Source organism: Leopardus geoffroyi, chromosome A2, assembly GCF_018350155.1.
Source record: "Leopardus geoffroyi isolate Oge1 chromosome A2, O.geoffroyi_Oge1_pat1.0, whole genome shotgun sequence".
Classification (NCBI taxonomy): Eukaryota; Metazoa; Chordata; class Mammalia; order Carnivora; family Felidae; genus Leopardus; species Leopardus geoffroyi.
Window position 1 is genome coordinate 77,888,585 of NC_059331.1, and position 19,628 is coordinate 77,908,212.

A 19,628-nucleotide genomic window follows, 5' to 3' on the forward strand; every position below is an offset into this window, starting at 1 on the left:
CCAAAACCACCCAACCACAGTGCAATATGAAATTGCAAAGGATGTGGATGGAAAGAGGGATGAAGGATTGGGACTAATCATGCCATCTGTCACAAAGTCAAATTAGGAACACGGCAATAGCAACAACAAAAAAAAGCTCATGAAATTTTCTTTTTGAATCTTGTCAGTGTGCTTTAAATTTTTAAAAATATCTAGGGGTACCTGGGTGGCTCAGTCGGTTAAAGGGTCCGACTCTTGATCTCAGCTCAGGTCATGATCTTGGTTCAGGTCACGGTCTCATGAATCATGAGATCGAGCCCTGCATTGGGCTCTGCACGGCTTTGGATTCTCTCTACCTCTTTCTCTGCCCCTCCCCACTCATGCTGTCTCTCTCTCTCAAAATAAATATAAACTTTTAAAAAAAGCAGAAAATAGGGGCACCTGGGAGGCTCAATCAGTTAAGTGTCCGACTTCGGCTCAGGTCATGATCTCACGGTTCGTGTGTCTGAGCCCCACGTTGGCTCTGTGCTGACAGCTCACAGCCTGGAGCCTGCTTGGGATTCTGTGTCTCCCTCTCTCTCTGCCCCTCCACTGCTCATGTTCTGTCTCTCTCACTGTCTCTCAAAAATAAATAAACATTAAAAAAATGTTTAAAGCAGAATATACAAGTACTTATTTACATATGTATTTATTTTGAGCTATAAAAAATGGAGTTGAAAATCTGCATATAACTTTTCACTCCCTAAAAACTTAAAAAACTTAACTACTAATAACCTACTGTTGACCAGATCCTTAGTCATACAACATAAGTCAATGTTTATGTTATGTTAAACATAAACATATAAATAAATAACATAGTCAATTAACACATTTTGAATGTTATATATACATATACTATATTCTTTAAGAATAAAGTAAACTAGGGAAAAATGAAATGTTGTTAAGAAAATCATAAGGAAGAGAAGATACACTTACAGTACTGTATTTATCAGAAAAAAAATATATGTGTAAGTGGACCCGCACAGTTCAAACCCGTACCATTCCAGGGTAAACTATATCAGTTTTAGGTGCACAGCCACTTGCCTCTCCTGTGGTTAGAACTTTTAAGATTTATTCTCTTAGCAACTTTCAAATGTACAATACAGTATTGTTAACTATAGTCCCCCTACTTTATGTTATATTTCTAGGACTTATTTATCTTATAATAGGAATTTTGTATTCTTTGGACTATTTTCACCCATTTTGTCCCCACCCCTACCTCTAGTAATCACCAATCTGTTCTTTGTATCTATGATAACACAGTATTGATTCTCTGTCTTGTTTATTTTACTTAGCATAATGCTCATAAGGTCTATCCATGTTGTCACAAATGACAGGATTTCCTTCCTTTTTAATGGCTGAATAGTATTGCATTGCATATATATGTGATCTCTCTCTCTCTCTCTCTCTCTCTCTCACATGTTCTTTATCCATTCATGAATGGATACTTAGGTTGTTTCTATGTCTTGGCTAGTGTAAATCATGCTACGATGAACATAGGAGTGCAGATACCTTTTCAAGATAATGATTTTATTTTCTTGGAGTAAATACCCCAAGAAGTAGAATTGCAGGATCCATATGATAGTTCTATTTTTAATTTTTTGAGAAGCTTCCAGAAAGTTTTCCATAATTTATATTGCCACAACAGTGCCCAAAGTTTGCCTTTTCTTCCACATCCTCACCAACACTTGTTATTCTTTGTCTTTTTGATACCAGCCACTCTAACAGGTATGAGGTATGATATCTCATTGTGGTTTTGATGTGTATTTCTATGATGATTAGTGATGTTGAGCACCTTTTAATGTCCTGTTAACCATCTAAGTGCCGTCCTCAGAAAAATGTCTCTTCAGATCTAATCTCTAATCAGATTTTTTCTTTTTTGCTGTTGGGTTGTATGAATTCTTTATATATTTAGGATAATAACCTCTTATGATACATGATTGGCAAATATTTTCTCCTATGTGTATATTAAATTTTTATGGCATCCAGTATCAGTTTCTTAGCCAGAAAATAGAAATTTATCACTATCATAATTAACTTAATGATTTTAACTAATGTTACTATTACTTTAAAAACTCATGATTTTAACTAATGTTACTATTACTTTAAAAACTCATGAGCCTTTCTCTGTGTACTTCATTTGATGATATATATTTTGACCCCTTATCAAATTTTCTAGTCTTTATTGCCCTAAACATTTTTTCATTACTACAGTATATAATATCCAAATAAATATTTTTCCTCTTGTGTTTTTTCTTTCTTTTGTTACAAAATATATTTATTTTTTCCTTAATATCAAAATGTGGTGTGTCTTCAGTCTCTGAACAATAGACTTTTCCATACTACATGAAATAGAAGTAGTAGAGACTTGAAAATAAATTAGGCAATTGAATCTTGCTTCATAATTTTTCACTGCCATGTTAGCACTTCGATACCATGAAGATTTTTAAAACATATTATTCACTTTTTCAAGGTGTTCTTGCTGACAGGATTAGTCTGAATTACCCGGTCCATTTTTACTCAAATTAGAAGTTTTAGCACTGTAGAGCTCTTACATCTTTTCAAGCATATTAATGATCAAAAAGAGCTTTTATTCTTACCCTGTTCCAGGGTATTTGAGTGTATTTTAATTCCCTAATGTATACTTCAAAATTATTCTTTTTGAAAATATGTTTCTGGGAGAGAAAGTTGTCAGCATTTAGTCAAGGTAAGGCTTTGATTCATTCACTCAGCGCACCCTCCTTCCTACCCAGCACACTCAGACATACAGATACACATAGAGTAAAGATAGCCTTATTCACAAATAAGATACAAAGAAAACCTACATTAACCTCTTAAGGCTGCTATAGGTACCAGCTAGGGGGATACGAGGCAAGATTGACTGGTAAATGGAACTAAGGTCAAAACACAGTCAGGAATGGGATCTGCAGTATTCCAATGCAATGGGATTTCTGAGCCACGAGCCCAGGTCTGATTGTGAAATGGAGAGCTGTGGTGACTATGGCGGAGAGGGAGGCATGGTTGAAAGGACAACTCTAAACCCCCAAACACTTGGGACAATCAGAGAGAGGAAGGGGAAAAGACACATAAACACTCCCTTTAAAAATTAGGATGCAAACTGAAGTTTGCTGCATTTGAATACAAAAGAACTCATTTACATCTTAGAAAAATTGATGTTTTTTTAAATTATCCTTTAATTTATCAAGCACATAGCACACTTTTGGGCAACTTTTTACTCAACTCGTTAGTAGGAAGTTGTGCCAGTTTAGAATATTTTCTAAGACATACCTAAAAAGGTGTATTTGGAAAGCGTTCTGTGTTAGAAATTAAGAAAATCTTTTTTGTCCTTCTTGGACACTTATCTTTATATCACTTTTCGGTATCTTAGGATAGGAATTGTTAATCTAGGAGGTCTGTGAAGAAATTACAGGACATCTGTGAATCTCAGGAAATTATCAAATATTATTATGACGTGTGAATTTTTTCGGGGAAAATTTCACACATTCAAAAAAGTCTATAATCCCTCCTTCTGAAATAACTGAAAAGTATCTGGAAAATCTCCCAAGTATTTGTTTGTCACAAACTATATAATGTCTTAATAGGGGGAAAGAAAGAGGGATGGATATAGGCTACTTAGGGTACAATGAATGATTTCTAGAAAAGATGATGAGGACCTTACAAGAATAGGCAGCAGAAATGATAGTTTATGACAAAGTTTGTGTAGGTGTGATGGCTACTTGCTGTTTGTGATAAGAGTCAATCTTCCCTGGTTGATAAAACTTTTAGGCAGAGGACTTTATGATGGTTGAGTTCCTTTTGGAGGATGTGCTTTTGGGCAGATGACAGTGAGTTCAGAGAAAGCCAGTCTGCTTGTATTTGCTATTTTTCAGTGACTTCAACCTGAAATAATATACAAGAGCAGCATATTTTGGAGTGGCATGTCCCAAACTCCTTCATACTCAAGTTATACAAAAATCAACTATTTATGTTTGCCAGCTACAAACAGAAAATAGAATTTTTTAAAAACACTATTTATAATGGCATCAGAAAATAACATGTTTCTATGAATAGTTTGAGAAAACATGGGCAAGACTACACTGAAAACTGTAAGTCATATTGAGAGAAATTAAAGAAGTAAATGACGGCACATACTCTATTCATAGATTGGACGACTCAGTGTCGTAAACATGTCAGTTCTTCCAAAATTGATCTGTAGGTTCAGTGTAACAATATGCTTTTTACCAATGCAGACATATTTGTTCTACTGATAGCAAGATCCATTAGAAACCTCCAGTAATGGTGATGATGATGTATTAGCACAAGGTTAGAGAAACAGCCCCACAAGTATACTGTCACTTCTTGTGCGACAGAGATGACAGTGGACAGCAGTGGGGAAAGGGTGGTCTTTTTGGTAAGTGATGATGAGTTATTTTGATAGTCTTGTGGAAAAAAAAGAAAGTTGGCCCTCACCAAAGACAAAAATCAATTTTAGGTAGAATGTAGATCTAAATATGAAAGGGAAACCTAATAGAAATACCTACACATGTACACCATGAGATGTGTTTAGCAGCATTTTTTGTAAGAGCCTCAAAATGGAAACAACCCAAATGCCCATCAAGAGAACAGCTACATAAATTCTGAAATACTCATCAGTGGAATGCTGTACAATATTGAAAAAGAAGGAGACTACAGCTTACATACAGTCCTACATGGATGAATCTCACAAATGTAATGTTGAACAAAATATAAATATATATATGTTTATTATATATGAAATAATATGTCCCAAATGATTATATAAAGAAGTCACTTTATAGGAGGAAGGAGATGATTGAGTTTTTGGAGTGCTGATAATGTTTAAACTTTTTGTCTGTGTTTACGAGAGTTTTTGATTTGTAATCATTCATTTATCTGTACACTGATTTTATTTACCTACTTATTTATTTAATATGAAATTTATTGTCAAATTGGTTTCCATACAACACTCAGTGCTCATCCCAACAGGTGCCCTCCTCAATACCTATCACCCACCCTCCCCTCCCTTGCACACCCTATCAACCCTCAGGTTGTTCTCATTTTCAAGAGCCTCTTATGGTTTGGCTCCCTCCCTGTCTAACTTTTTTTTTTTCCTTCTCCTCCCCCATGGTCTTCTGTTAAGTTTCTCAGGATCCACATAAGAGTGAAAACATATGGTATCTGTCTTTCTCTGTGTGACTTATTTCACTTAGCATCACACACTCCAGTTCCATCCAAGTTGCTACAAAAGGCCATATTTCATTCTTTCTCATTGCCACATAGCATTCTATTGTGTATATAAACCACAATTTCTTTATCCATTCATCAGTTGATGGACATTTAGGCTCTCCATAATTTGGCTATTGTTGACAGTGCTGCTATTAACATTGGGGTACAAGTGCCCCTCTGCATCAGCACTCCTGTATCCCTTGGGTAAATTCCTAGCAGTGCTATTGCTGGGTCATAGGGTAGATCTATTTCTAATTTTTTGAGGAACCTCCACACTGTTTTCCAGAGCGGCTGCACCAGTTTGCATTCCCACCAACAGTGCAAGAGGGTTCCCGTTTCTCCACATCCTCACCAGCATCTATAGTCTCCTGACTTGTTCATTTTAGCCACTCTGACTGGCATGAGGTGGTATCTCAGTGTAGTTTTGATTTGTATTTCCCTGATGAGGAGCGACGTTGAGCATCTTTTCATATGCCTGTTGGCCATCTGGATGTCTTCTTCAGAGAAGTGTCTATTCATGTTTACTGCCCATTTCTTCACTGGATTATTTGTTTTTTGGGTGTGGAGTTTGGTGAGTTCTTTATACATTTTGGATACTAGCCCTTTGTCCGATATGTCATTTGCAAATATCTTTTCCCATTCCGTTGGCTGCCTTTTCGTTTTGTTGATTGTTTCCTTTGCAGTGCAGAAGCTTTTTATCTTCATGAGATCGCAGGATACAAAATCAATGTACAGAAATCAGTTGCATTCTTATACACTAACAATGATGCAACAGAAAGACAAAGAAACTGATTCCATTCACAACTGCACCAAGAATCATAAAATACCTAGGAATGAATCTAACCAAAGATGTGAAAGATCTGTATGCTGAAAACTATAGAAAGCTTATGAAGGAAATTGAAGAAGATACAAAGAAATGGAAAAACATTCTGTGCTCATGGATTGGAAGAATAAACAGTGTTAAAATATCAATACTACCCAAAGCAATCGACACATGCAGTGCAGTCCCAATCAAAATTGCACCAGCATTCTTCTCGAAGCTAGAACAAGCAATCCTAAAATTTGTATGGAACCACAAAAGACCCCAAACAGCCAAAGTAATATTGAAGAAGAAGACCAAAGCAAGAGGCATCACAATCCCAGACTTTAGCCTCTACTACAAAGCTGTAATCACCAAGACAGCATGGTATTGGCACAAAAAGACACATAGACCAATGGAATAGAATAGAGGCTCCAGAATTGGACCCACAGAAGTATGGCCAACTATCTTTGACAAAGCAGGAAAGAATATCCAATGGAAAAAAGACAGTCTGTTTAACAAATGGTGCTGGAAGAACTGGACAGCAACATGCAGAAGAATGAAACTAGACCACTTTCTTACACTATTCACAAAAATAAAATGGATAAAGGACCTGAATGTGAGACAGGAAACCACCAAAATCCTAGAGAAGAAAGCAGGAAAAAACCTCTCTGACCTCAGCCGCAGCAATGTTTTCCTTGACACATTTCCAAAGGCAAAGGAATTAAAAGCAAAAATGCATACTGATTGTTTTTAAACATTTCTATCTTGATTTTATATTTCAATTAAAAATACTTATAAAGTACTGTAAAGGTAGGTGTATAGGTGGCACATGGGTGTATCCTAGCTTTATAGGAGATTAATCGTTCAGTCTAGGACTTGAAAGAATATGGAGGCTTTTATAAGTTATAGTGAACCTCTAAATATTTAATAAATGAATCTTAGGAAAAAAGTGAAAAAGGACTGAGATCAGGAAAAGTAGAAGTGCTTGTTTTTCTTCCCTAGTTCACCAACCACCCACCTCTCCCCAGTTTAAACATTTAAGAACTTCCTAAAATAAACTAACCAAAACTAAATATAATATGCTGTACATTGGAAGTTTGGAGAAAATAAAGGGTGTGTGTGTGTGTGTGTGTGTGCGCGCACGCGCGCGCGCGTGTGTGTGTGTGTAAAAGACATCTTGGGTGTAGATGTCGTATTTTTACTTTTGTAAAAGAAAACATATGTGACTACTCTCTTTGCTGAGAACCCTGTTTAGTTGGGAAATTGAATTTCTAACTGTAATCATTCTGATAGCCTTCAAAGATTGACAGTAATGACAAGGAATATTGAGCTCTGGGGAATTCAAACCCCTTTCCTTTTTCTCTCAAGAATCTATAGAAAACGCTTCAAGAAAATATTGATAGTTTGAGAGGTTGGTTCAATTAGTGAGGAAAGTAATGAGGGAAATAATTGGTAGTGCTTTGAAGACTTCTATGTGCTAATTTGGAAAACTCCCTAAGACATGATATTAGGCTGGAAAAAGAAGGTGAAAATAGAACATTTAGTAGTCCCACCTGTAAGTAAAACAAATAATAAAAATAAATGTCGTTTTTAAGCTTTTTCTTTTTTCTTTCTCTCTTTCTCTCTTTTCTTTCTTTCCTGGAAGGTCACCACAAGAAACTGTTAGTGTATAACTCTGAAGAGTGGGACTAAAGATGTGGAGAGAGAACATTTGGTCTTCAGTTTATATTTCTAAGTTAGTTCTGTTTCAGTTTTTACCATATGCAGGTTTTTAACTTGTAGAAATCATTTAATTAGCACCCAGAGGGACTGATCACACTGAGTGGGTTTGAGGAGGCAGGTACAAGTGGCTTAAAAGCCAACAGAAGTCTTGTAGCTGTTGAAGGAGTTTGTGTTCTGGACTCTGTTCTACATAAAGTGGCACCTTCAACCCAGAGCCTTTAGTTCTAAAGCACCCTGCTTCTTCAGCCTGGCCTCTGTGCCTATATTCCAGAATACTGAGAGACCTAGAGACTTACTCTCCTGGAATTCCTGTGACCCAATCTAATATCCTTGAAACTCTGTGACCTTAACTCTAGATGACGCCAGCCCTTAAAGAATATAGTAGGAAGTTTGGCCTTCACTGTGAGTGAGACAGAAGCCAGCCATTTCATGGTTGTACACAAAAGGAGGAAATCTAACTCAAAAGGAAGGATTGAAATGCAAGAAGTAATAGCAGGAGCAATTGGTAAACGTGTAGGTAAACTCAAGCCTTAATTGCATAAAACAAGAAGTAATAGCGACTAATTTGGGACATATATAACTAGACACAATGAAAATATTAGTCCACATTAAAGTTTGAAATGAGAAGGGGTAATGAATTTTAAAGCATTCTAAAATGCTTTTATTATTCAGGAAGATTATAAAACTGGAGATATTTTGAGTTACATTGAATATGAATTTTAACAATTTATGACCACTGAAAGAGTAGAAATAGAATATATAACTTCTAAGTGAACTGATGGAAAAATTGATAAAAGAGAAAAGTGTTAGTTCAATAAAAGGCTCAGAAATGAACAGAATAAAAGGAAGCAAAAAATCCTATGAGAAGTACATAGTAAGATGAATTTCAGTCATTGATCACAATAAATGTAACTAAACTGGCCACTGACATTTCTCAATTTGGGTGGAATCAATAACTAAATTTAGCTTTTGTGTGACCCACGTAAAAACATACACAATGTGGGTCCAAGGAGTTAATGGTCAAGAAAGAATTCTTGAGACATTTGTGGTGGAAAAAGGTGCTTGTATTATAGCACCGGGACAGGACCTAGGAGTGCTGTACGAAGCTGTGCTTATATGCTTAGTGCTCAAGGGGGAGGGGATGTACAGTATTAGATCATAAATGTTGTTTTTGAATTTTTACTGATAAAACTACTTTAGCAAGATTTCTCTGGTGCTTATCATTCAGCTCAATATTAACTCTCAGTAGGATGTATAGGCAGTCATGAGATCCTTTAAGAATGTAGCAACCAGGGGTGCCCGGGTGGCTCAGTTGGTCAGGTGTCCGACTTCGGCTCAGGTCATGATCTCATGGTTCATGAGTTTGAGCCCCGTGTCGGGCTCTGTGCCAACAGTTTGGAGCCTGGAGCCTGCTTCAGATTCTGTCTCCATCTCTCTGCTCCTCCCCTGCTCGTGCGCGCGCGTGCGTGTGTGTGTGTGTGTGTATATACACACACACACACACACACACACACACAGCAAAAAAGAATGTAGCAACCAGGGGCGCCTGGGTGGCTCAGTTGGTTGAGCATCCGACTTCAACTCAGGTCATGATCTCCTGGTCTGTGAGTTCCAGCCCCGTGTCAGGCTGTGTGCTGACAGCTCAGAGCCTGGAGCTGCTTCGGATTCTGTGTCTCCTCCTCCTCTCTCTGCCATTTCCCTGCTTGTGCTCTTTCTCTCTCTCTCTTTCTCGAAAATAATTAAATGTTAAAAAAATAAAATGAAAAGAATGTAGCAACCAGTACATGTTTGATTCTTATCAGTACTACGCAGGCCATAGGTCAGCCTTCTGGGCTAAAGGTGAACATTTTCCTATTTCTATCCCTCATCGATAAGAACATGGAAAGGATGAAAGTAAAGGAATGGAGTAAAAATATTTCAGGCCAATACTAATTAGATAAGAACTGACGAAAATAACTGTAACCACATCAGACAAAATATATTCTGAAGCAAAACACCATTATTAGGGATTGGGGGGGGGCGTGTCATAAAATGAGAAAAAGAATAATTTACCCGGAAGGTATAAGAATTATGATACACCTTACAACACAGCTTCAGACTAATAAGGCAATGAATAGAATTTCAGGGAGAAATCGACAAGTCCACTATTAAAATGGGAAGTTCCGTGGCAGTCAGGCAGTTATTTAATCCAGGCCAAAGTAGAATGATACCCTTCTTTTTATTATTTTTTTTAATTTGAGAGTGTGAGGAGAAAGAGGGACAGAGGGGGTGGGAGAGAGAGAGAATCTCAAGCAAGCTCCATGCTCAGTGCGAGGCTGATGAGAGGCTGATGCAGGGCTCGATCTCACGACCCTCGGATCATGACCTGAGTCGAAATCAAGAGTTGGGCACTCAACTGACTGAGCCACTCAGGTGCCCCTAGAATGTTTTTGTTTAGAACTATGTCCTTAAGGCTCCTTCTCAGGCAATTAAAGTCATTTAAAGCAGATACAAACTTAAAATGATGGTGCCAGATTTTGCAAAAATAAATTTCTAGTTTTTTAGATAATAATTTCCCTCAGTCATTGGTAATTAATCTTTTTTTTTTTTTTTTTCTGGTGTAACATTATAAATGCTACTGTTGAGGTTAAATTCAGAGATAGCCTTATTACTTTGGCGTTCAATAATATAAATTTTTTTTGTTATTACGACTTTCAGTAAATTTAAACTTCTCTTTTAACTATATATAAAGAAATTTGCTATGAAAATTAATGCACTCAAGATTGTAGGTTTAATTACATTAGAATTTATATCTCAAAAACTGAAAGTACTAGTCTCTATTTACAAATATTTAAGCTATTTTTAAAATTTTTTTAACTTAGATTTTAATAGTAGGATGCTAGGAAATTAGTTTTTGTATTTTATTAGCTAACTTAGGCTTTAATAGTAAGATGCTGGGATTTTAGTTTTTCTGTATCCCTGAGGGTAATAAACTTTCTTTCAGAAAATCTATGGTTTGAAGTTCATTCTGTACTAAACCCGAAGTATCCCAAGCTTCATTCTGTATACTTCATGTATATGTGGAGAGTTTTTCTGTTGATTAATGAACTAATCATAGTACTCATCACTTGAAAATGGAAAAAGTATACCTGACAGTGAACAGTTCTCTCTTCTTCAAAGAGTTAAAAATATGCAGACTTGTGACTCTGAATTTAATTCACAAGGCCAGTGTTTAGGAGCCAGTGATTGGTCGTGGGTAGGTAGAAATTCCATCTGTTGTTCAAAAGCGTAAGGTCCTTTGAAGAGAAATAAAGTAAGAGCTCTAAGTGATCCATTCTTAGAAAATTGTGTTTGCCTTCCCTGCACTCTGTAGTTACCAAATCCCAAGTGCCAGGTGGACGTTTGGACCTAATGGATGGGAGTATGGAAAATGTAGAGGAGGTTAATGAGAAAAGGAGGTTGATGAAAGGGCTTTATATTATAACAGGAATACAGGGTGTATGAGCAATACGGTTTTGAATTACAAAGCTGTGTTTCATTCCTGTGTGCTGGTCTTGCTCATCTCTCACACATAAACAAGATTTAGTCTTATTTCCACCTTTTTGTTTGTATGTTAACTGTCCAAAAGGCAACCCTTTTCAAGCTGTCATCTTCTTTTTTATTTTTTTTTATTTAAAAAAAAATTTTTTTTTCAACGTTTATTTATTTTTGGGACAGAGAGAGACAGAGTATGAACGGGGGAGGGGCAGAGAGAGAGGGAGACACAGAATCAGAAACAGGCTCCAGGCTCTGAGCCATCAGCCCAGAGCCTGACGCGGGGCTCAAACTCACGGACCGCGAGATCGTGACCTGGCTGAAGTCGGACGCTTAACCGACTGCGCCACCCAGGCGCCCCTCAAGCTGTCATCTTCTGGATAGAGTGAACAGATTTGTGTGAAGGTTTAATGTGATGTCAAAATGTAACATTACCATTGAATCTGTTCTGTGGTTAAATATACCTGTCCTTATTTTCAGATAAATAAATAGGTAGTAACACTTTTTTTTTAATCAAGTGGTCAAATATTGACAAATTCAACAGGGTGAAATATGAATACGAACAATACAGTAGAATTTTTAATATATTACAGACTCCTAGAGATGTTTGATAATTGAGTATATGTGTGTATAATTGTATGTTTTTGTAAGGTAATTGGCATGTTATAATAAGCTAAGTGATATTTAATTATAATTCTTGTATTCCTTAATCTGAGCCAGGTAATCTATGATGAAGGCATTTGATAAGTAAATATAAATTAAAAATTGCTTATATTCATCTGTGTCACAGATCAGTACATCAAAAGAAACTATGTTTCCCCAAAACTTTCTTTTGGGCAAGTAAACCATGACCAAAGCAGTTTATTTTCTCCTATTATCTTAAATCTGATCTCAGGGATGGAGATTGTACATCTTTTTTATCATTGGATAAAACTATCTTGTTTAACAGTTTCTAAGTGTATTCTACAAATGAACCTTTTAGATACTTAATTCCACAGTGCCCTTTACTAATATTTTGGTAACTTTCCTCACTATGTAATGCTTCATAATATTTCTTAACGTTTTTGCTTTCTTTCCTGTCTTTTTGTGAGTGCAAACTGCTGCATAAATGAATTTGCTGTTTGTTTTTTTACAGTTAGCACTATAGCATAAGTATCTCCCATTGTTTTTTGTTACATAATGTGAATTGCCTAATATATCTAACTATTCTCTTATTCTTAGACCTGTGGGGTTTTCCAATTTCTCTGCTTTATAAATAACATTATCTTTGTGCATATAATTTTATTATTTTCTTAAGATACATTTCTGATAGTGGGATAAGTAAGGATATAGCAGCTTTAAGGCTGTTGGAATATATTGCTCATTAGCATCTCTTGACCTAGAAAACATTTGGATGAATACACTTAGAATCATTGGACCATATGTCCAAAACAACTACTGTTACATAGATCAGGGATTACAAATCAGTTTCTCCCCAGGTCTAAAGAGATTGGTAGTTGCTGCCTGGAGCACTGTGTTGTTAGACCATAACAGGGGCCCTTGATTACTGATGTCTTCTATATGTGTGGGAGGGAAGGAGACAGTCTGAGAGCCAGATATTTGCTCTTTATACTTTTCATTAAAATAATAACAGTGATAATACTTTGCCTTTTTGTATGTACTCTTTGCTGTGTACTCCTAAATTGGATAGAAAGCATGTATTAGATCAGAAGATCTTAAGTTAATATAGACTTCTTATTAAAAATTAATTTGGTAATTATAGTGCAGTCATGGTCACCACTTTCAGAAAAATAAGTACAGTTAAAACCTTGGATTGCGAGTAACTTGTTCTGCAAGTGTTCTGCAAGACAGGCAAACATTTCTAATAAATTTTAACTTGAAAAATGAGCGATGTCTTGCAGTATGAATAGTATATGATGCTGAATGTCACATGATCACACCTGAGCCAATGGTTCTTGCTTGAAATGCACTTTGATATATGAGTGCTTTGGATTACAAGCATGTTTCCAGAATGAATTATGTTTGCAAACCAAGGTTTTACTGTATAGACATCATGGTTTATCAGAACCTGTCAAAGCTTTTTTTTGTAAGTTTATTTATTTATTTTGAGAGCAAGAGCATGCACATGCAAGTGCAAGCAGGGCAGGGGCAGAGAAAGGGACAGAGAGAATCCAAAGCAGGCTCCATGCTGTTAGCACAGAGCCTGATGCAAGGCTCAATCCCATGAATCAGGAGATCATGACCTGAGCCAAAACCAAGAGTCAGACGTTCAGCCGACTGAGCCACCCAGGTGCCCCAGAACTTTTCAAAGGTTTTGTTAGAAATATCTGCCATAAGTATATAAGTATATATATAAGTATAAAAATGTTTTGACTTATTTTCATTTGGGGAAGCATTTTAGATTAGTACACACATTTTACACTGTTCTCTAAACTTACAGAATTCTAATACCTACCTTTTTCTCATTTGTTTTATGTATGCTTGCCAAGAAATATTTAGAAGAATTATGAACAAATATACATAAAAAGGAGTTATCCTGTAGTCTTGACATTACTTTAGCAGTAATGGAAATTATAGATAAATAAAGTACAAGTGGTATTTCCATAACATCTGGAAAGTAACTTTACCTTTCATAATTCATAACAAATCATTAATGTATCTTATTATTCTTTTTAGACATTCTTCTGAGTCACCAACTTGATAATTCCCCAAGAGTAATTTTCAGTAGATTCAATGAATAGAAATTTAAAGCTGTTACCCAGTTCACCTCATGAAGTATCAGTTTTACTTCTTTTACTTCTACTCCTTAGCTGTGATGTTAGGGAAATCTTGGTCATTTTTTCTGTAAGCTAACAAATACATAGAAACATTCTTCATGTTAACTGTATAGTTTATCACTGTGTCTTGTGCACTGAATTCACACAGTGTTCCTAGTGAGCAGATGTACGAATTATAATTTCTGAAAATTTTTTTCTTCAGATGATTAAAAATGAATAATATATCCTCTCATTTGTGCATAGGAACTATTTGGTTATTAAGGATCTGTTTAGCCTTTGGATTCCATGTGTGCGTGCATGTGTGTGTGAGAGAGAGATTTTTAAAACTCAAATGCAACTCTTGATTTCTGACATCTTTCCAGACTGTATTAGATAGTGTAACATGATTCACCAGTATGTATGCTTCTCATAGTTAAGAATGTGGTTCTCTTATGGTTCCCACCTTTCTGGTCCCCTAGCTCCATATGCTTTACAGCCAAAAGCTGTGTTTCTGCACCTCCATACAAGTTGTATTCATCTCAAATAAGGTAGACTTTGAAAAGGCAACAAGAAACCATTACTCTGGCCCTTCAGTCGTTCAACAGATACCTAATGAACACCTTCTGCATTAAGAGGCCTTGCTGAACATGTACTTGAATTAGTGAAAAGTCAGTTTTAAGGAGTTGAAGTGAAGGAAGTAGCTTAAAACAGCAAAAGTCAAAATGGCTCAAGATGAGTAGAAAATTTAGAAATAGAGAATGCCTTCTCTATGTAAAATGCATGTTTTCCACAAACCAAAAGGAGCCAATATTTACTCTGTAACTCCAGGCAGCTTCATTGGCTTTTCGTTTGGATTCCTCAGTCCTAATCTGTGCCTTTCATCCCTAGCCAGTACAGACATAGGGTAGAGCTTGGAGGCTTGATGGCAGAAGAAAGGACCAAGCAAAGACATGTGAGAAGAAAATTAGAACAAGACATAAAATTGGAGATAAAAATGGAGCATACTTTGCTATCAGCTGTAGTATCTGTTCTGTGTTACATATGGAGAAGCTAAAGGCACAAGTTAGTTACTCAGCTAGCAAGTGTTTCGAGGCAAGTCTGTTTAGATTTGAGTCAAGGATTATATTGTTCCAGACATTCTGAGAGCAATAAGAGAATGGATAAAACAAACTCTGATCAGTTCATGCAGTGGAATACTACACAACAATAAAAAGGAACAAACACAAGTGAAAACCAGAAACATTATGCTGAGTGAAAGAAACTTTGCACACACATACATGCACAAAAAACTTTATATAAAGATACAGAATAGGCAAAACTAATCAGTGCAGTAAAGTCAGGGGTAATAAGTATACTAATGTCTACAAGTTATTTTGAGATACATCAAAAATACAAAACTATTAAACGTCCAACTCTTGATTTTGGCTCAGGTCACGATCTCATGGTTTGTGGGATCAGGCCCTACGCTGACAGTGCAGAGCCTGCTTGGAAGTGTCTCAGTCCCTCCCCCACTTCCACTGTGTGTGTGTCTCTCTAAATAAATAAACTTAAAAAAATACAAAATGGATCTACGTACGGATAGCATAAGCAAGTATTGTAAAATGTTAATTATAGAATCTAGGCAGTATATGGGTATTCAGTGTACAAGTCTTTCAAGTGTCCATAATAAAATGTCAGGAAAATTTAATCGTGTATGACTTTTAGCGTTTTTGAAAACAGTATGTGTAAGCAAAAGTACATTCTTTATCCCAAGAAGAACAGCACAGTGGCAGCAGGGGCTCATAAAAGACTGAATAATCTGTGAAACATTGTCTTTGGAGCTCATTAAAAATACCTTCCTGTATGGTCTCTGAATGCAGTCCTCCTTAAAGCCAAGGCTAATTGAATCACAATAGTGGATGCCTCTCCAGGGTAGGGTGGGAGTTGACTGGGAAGTGGAATGAAGGAAACTTCTAGAGTGATAGTGTCACACAAGTAAAACCATTTACCACATCTCATTGAATTGTGCACTTAAGGTCCGCATTTCATTATACTTAAGTTTTTCCTCAAGAGGAAAAAGAAAAGCTGTAAGTGAATACTGAATTCTAGCTAATTATCCACATGCTTGAGTGTTGATGTCTGAAAATTATTTGAAATGAATGAAAAATATCAAATGTGTTGAAGGATAGATATGTGATATAAAGCAAATTAAAGAATGTTAATAGGGGGGCGCCTGGGTGGCGCAGTCGGTTAAGCGTCCGACTTCAGCCAGGTCACGATCTCGCAGTCCGTGAGTTCGAGCCCCGCGTCAGGCTCTGGGCTGATGGCTCAGAGCCTGGAGCTTGTTTCCGATTCTGTGTCTCCCTCTCTCTCTGCCCCTCCCCTGTTCATGCTCTGTCTCTCTCTGTCCCAAAAATAAATAAACGTTGAAAATAAAAATTAAAAAAAAAAAAAAAAGAATGTTAATAGGTTATCTGTATATGAGTGTTCACTGTATAGTTCTTTTAACCTTAAATGGAAGAGAAGGAGCTAAGAACCCAGCGTATTGGAAGGATCATCTGTATAAATATTGGATTAATCAAGAGTTACTACAGGAATAAGTACCCCTACTACCCAGATCTTGGTCTCTAACACCACCTTCACTGAAATGAACCACATCTCCTTGGAGACATAGCACATTCCACATAAAAGTATTGGATTGACATAAATTTAGGAAGTTGATAACTCAGATTTTGTAGTGAAGTGGCCATCTTCTTATGAAGTACCCACTGAAATATTTAGGGGCAAAGGGCTATAATATAATGTATGTATGATTCAGGAAAAGAATTATACGTTGTATGTAAGAGAGAGAAAATACAAACAATAAATCAAATGGGATGAAATGTTAATAAGTAAATCTGGGTAAAGTGTCTAAGAGTACTCCTTATATTTGTAACATTTTGTAAATTTGAAATTATTTCCCCAAAACAATTATGACAGGAGTGGTGTTCGAGAGGGATGAAGTGATCTACCGAGCTCAGGTGTTGGGCTCACTGTATTTTGTGCTGTGAGACCAAGATAAGCAGTGGATTATCTTAAATTTCCAATCTTCTAGTGTTCTATTTTCACTTTGATATTTGAATTTTGTTCCTTGTTTTTGGCACAGTGATATTTCATCTTTAGTTCTTTTATATCATTAGTGTTTCTCTCTTCCAAATATAATGTTTTCTTTGCAGAACTTTGTAGGTCTCTAACTTAGCTGTCTTGTCTTAGTCTTCATTTTTACAAGGCTCAGGGCAACTAGCAGATAACTCTTAAAGTTGGGGATTTTTCTTTCTATACTTTTTAAAAAAGTTTTATTACAATATAATTCACCCATTTAAAGTGTACAATTCAGTGGTTTTTAGTATATTCACAATCAAATTTAGAACATTTTCTTACCCCAACAAGAAACCTCCTACCCATCAGCAGTCATTTCATGTTTACCCTTCTTTCCTCATCCCCTTATTACTAATCTACTTTTTATCTCTGGGTATTTCATGTAAATGTAATCATTCCATATGTGGCCTTTTGTGACTGGCTTCTTTTAGTTCAAATGTTTGCAGTTCATCCACGTTTTAGCAGGTATCAGAGCTTCATTCTTTTTTTTTTTTTTTTTTTGCTTAGTAATGTTCCTTGTATGAATATACTACGTCTTATTTATCCATTTATTAGTTGACGTTTGGGTTGTTTTCATTTTTGGTCTATTACACTATGGAACAATGTTGCTATGAACATTTGTATACATGTTTTTATATGAACATGTGTTTTTGTTTTGGACGCCCAACTGACTGAGCCACCAAGGCACCCCAAGATTGGATTTTTAAAAATTGTATAGCTAGGGGCTCTTGGATAGCTCAGTCGGAAGAGCATGTAACTCTTGATCTCTGGGATGTGAGTTTGAGCCCCATGTTGGGTTTAGAGATTGCTTAAAGATAAAATCTTTAAAAAAATTGTATAGCTGGAACTCATAACTTTTAAATGCCCTTTGCAGATGGATATATATTTAGCATCTGACACCCTGAGTCTGCCATAACCACTGATGCCACTAACCACTGCCACTTTATTGTCCAATTTTAAATACAGTTTTTTTTTTCAACGTTTATTTATTTTTGGGACAGAGAGAGACAGAGCATGAACGGGGGAGGGGCAGAGAGAGAGGGAGACACAGAATCGGAAACAGGCTCCAGGCTCTGAGCCATCAGCCCAGAGCCCGATGCGGGGCTCGAACTCACGGACCGCGAGATCGTGACCTGGCTGAAGTCGGACGCTTAACCGACTGCGCCACCCAGGCGCCCCTATTGTCCAATTTTAGAGTTCAACTTGATTGCAAGTTGGTGACCAGGTCCATGAGGAAAGGCAAAAGAAATTGGAGCTCTTTAACTTGGTGTCAAAAAGCCCCACGTTGACTTAGTAGCCATTGTCATGGGTTGTAACATTAACAAAGGAATATTCCCTTCATTTTAATTGCAAATTTTCATATTTTTAAATATTTTATTATCATAAGTAGGAATTGATAAAATGGGCATTGAGTTTAATTTTTTTAAATGTTTGTGTGTGTGTGTTCATCATAGGAAAGTAGAAAGCAAAATAGTATTTCTTTCTCCCAGATTTTATTTGGCTCACTCTAACAGAAGTTACTCTTAGTTTCAGCTCTCCTAAAAGGCCAGTTTTTCGTATGTTGAGATCTGCATACACATTTACAGAGTTTACTTAGATCATTTTTTATTTGTCCTACTCAGATTTAATTCACCTTTAAGAAACCATCATTACAGAGGACTGGATTAAAATCTGATCAATATGAAAATAGTTTATATGTAGATTATTTTCTTAGATCAAGCTGTGAGAATTCTAGATTAACTCTGTAAAGCATTACATGTCCTAAAACTCATATATTCAGAAGTAAATTAAAGGGGAGAGGAGTGAAGGGGCGCCTGAGTGGCTCAGTCTGTTGAGTATCTGACTTTGGCTCAGTTGATGACCTCATGGCTCGTGGGTTTGAGCCCCATGTAGGGCTCTGTGCTGATAGCTCCCAGCATGGAGCCTCCTTTAGATTCTGTGTCTCCCTCTCTCTCTGCCCCTCCCCTGCTCATGCTCTCTCTCTCTCTCTCTCTCTCTCTCTCTCAAAAATAAATATAAACATTAAAAAATTATTTTTAAAAGGTGAGGAGTAAAAAAGTTCTTAATACCACTTGTACTGACTGTCCATATACAGTATAATCTTAACCATCTTTCTTTTTTTTGAAAGAATTTAATCTATAAAAATGAAAGTAAAACCCTCTCTTCACCACCCATTTCAGAGCATATTATGATGGCTGCCAGATGTACATAGGATGTAGGTTTATTTTTATTCGTTCCTCCTTCCCCACCTTCATTTACTTTTTTTTTTTTCTTTTGATGGCTTATTTCTGAGTTTTTGAGTAGAAAGACTATTGGCAGCTGCCAGAAGGTATGTCCTAGGAGTGCTATGCTGATGTATGAAAATAACAGCACACACTGGGCTTTTAGGTCACATGTGCCTCCGGGGTCCATCAGCTCTGAAGTGATGGAGGGTGTTCTTCTTGGGCACGATGATT

General features: G+C 36.5%; 1 protein-coding gene across 2 annotated transcripts in view; it reads left to right on the forward strand.

Annotated features, from left to right (window-relative positions):
* The window catches only part of COG5 (component of oligomeric golgi complex 5), a 320,495-nt gene that overhangs the window by 251,808 nt on the left and 49,059 nt on the right, over positions 1-19,628 (forward strand). The window lies entirely within an intron of this gene.